The sequence below is a fragment of the Pan troglodytes genome, chromosome 2, assembly GCF_028858775.2.
Source record: "Pan troglodytes isolate AG18354 chromosome 2, NHGRI_mPanTro3-v2.0_pri, whole genome shotgun sequence".
Lineage (NCBI taxonomy): Eukaryota > Metazoa > Chordata > Mammalia > Primates > Hominidae > Pan > Pan troglodytes.
The window spans coordinates 142,659,845-142,662,017 of record NC_086015.1 but is presented as its reverse complement, the minus strand read 5'-3'; the positions used below and the strand labels follow the sequence as shown (position 1 = coordinate 142,662,017).

Genomic DNA, 2,173 nt, shown 5'->3' with positions numbered 1-2,173 from the left:
TGGGGGAGATGTTTAGGCCCTGGATAATGGCAGTGGGTGATGGGAACAGGGTATGGGTGATGGGAACAGGTGGAGAAGGAACCAGCACAAGCAAAGGCATGAAGCAGAAAAAGGCAAGGAGGGTTGGGGAGAGGTGGGGTGGGGGTTCTTGCCCATGGTGGAAGGCAGGAGGACCAGGATCTGGAGGGCTGTTCTCTCAGGCTCGGGTAGGTCATGAACACTTGTTTGGCCTCAGTCAGTGCACCAGGAGAGCCAGAGCTTCTGAGGAGAGTGATGTATCTGGGATTCTGCAGCTCAGAAAATGATACCCCAAAGTATGGCACTTTGGTGTGCTGAGTACTTTGAACTAAAGGACATTGGAAGACCTCAGAAGCAACCTCAGAACCATGGTCTCTTTGACTTCCTGCTTCCTATCTCTCACCCCTCATTTCTCCCTCAAAGCAAGTCATAGAAACATAATTCCTTGTCCCCTAGGTGGGTCATAAAAACTGGAACCCCTCTCCCCCAAAGTAAGCCATGAACCCTGGAAATACTACTCTGACCTCCCCATCCCCTTCTGTCTAGGAGGTGGCCATAAAGAAATTCTCTGACCTACCCTTATCTGATATTAGATCCTAAGGCCCTCATTGCAGAGGGGTCCTGCATCATACCCAGAAGGAAGAAATGCTACAACAGAGAGGCCAAGAAGAATCTGAACAGACAGGCCTTGCTGGGTTTTCCCATTCAGTCTTTTACTACTGGATTATACCCCTTTTGTCCAATACAAAAAGAGTACATGGCTGTCCACTCTTCATCAAACCTAAGCATAAAAACAGTTTCCCCTGGGTCTTGGGGTCTTCATTTTTGAAGTCTCCCATATCACATAAAAGCTTGATTAAATAAATGTGTTATGCTTTTCTCTTGTTAACCTATCTTTTGTTCTAGGAGTGTGGTGGGGAGGAAAGATGTCACTCTTTTTCGTCCCTAGGAGGACAGGAACCAGGAATGCACTCCAGTCATTGTTGACAGGACAGGTGAAGGTGGGGAGAGGAACCCAGGATCAAGTATTTCAGGGGAGAAGCAGTGAGGGACCCATATTAGGGATAGGGAGTGGTCACAGGAAGGAAGGGAAGAACAAGAGAGGTGCTTTAAGGAGCTGCCACACTAGGCAGGGCTGCATAAAGCTCACAGAGGAGGTGAGGGCATAAAGATGGTTGTGGGTGTGGGGACGAGGGAGGACAAATACACACAACACAGCTCAGCAGTGGCAGAGGGAGAGGGGGGTGCCAAAGGGAAGATCACATGTTGGGTTAAGCCTGTTGTACATGAGGTGACAGAGCAATGACTGCAAAGGCCGGCACGCTCTGTCTCCCTCAACCACTGCCACCCTCCAATGACTAATTGTTACCCCCTTCAAGAGTCCAGCAGCTGCTGCTGGCTGAGAAGGGAGGGAGGTCTTGGCTGGGGCCAGAGCTGATGAAACAGTGACTGCCAGTTTTGAGGCTGGGAGATGCTGATGTCACAAGGGATAAGGGGAGCTACAGAAGGGACAGGAGGGGAGAATGAGGGAGAGGAGAAAGGAGGAAGGAGGAGAGGAGAGAATGTTGCAGGGAGAGGAAGGGAAACAGGGGAGAGGTGAAGAGGAAGGGATGAGGGGGTAGAGGAGGAGAGAAGATGGGAAAGGAGGGGAAAGGGTAGGAGGAAAGGGAAGTGAAGAGGAAGGCAGAGGGAAGAGGAAGGGAGAGGAGAGAAAGAGAGAGGAGAAAAGAGCAGAGGAGGGGGAAAGAATGGGAGAGAGGAAAGCAGGGAAGAGGATAAGGCAAAGGAAGAAGAAAGAAGAGGAGAGGGAAGAGGAGGGAGAAAGACTGGAACAAGTAAGAAGAGGGGAGAGAGATAGGAGAAGCTTGGAAAGAACACCTGCTCCTCACCAGCAAGAGATGAAAAGAGGAACAGGTGGGAGCTATGTCTTGCCTACCCAGGGTTCACAGAACACAGTCAGAGCAATAGCAACTGAGACAGACCCCAGGGGCTTTCTGTAGCCTCTGTTGTTTTTTTCTCCAATGCAAAGGAAGATTCATTTTAGAACAACTAGGCAATTAAAGCAGAGCTAGTGCACCCACAGGAGGCTCATCCTGGGCCCTCAACTGGTCTTCAAGGCAAGGAATAGATCCAGGTTGTAGGCTTAATCCTTTGT

At 50.1% G+C, this 2,173-nt stretch overlaps 1 pseudogene; it reads right to left on the bottom strand.

The window, feature by feature from the left end:
* LOC470943 (actin, cytoplasmic 2-like) overlaps positions 1-2,173 on the bottom strand; it is a 105,123-nt pseudogene that overhangs the window by 45,306 nt on the left and 57,644 nt on the right.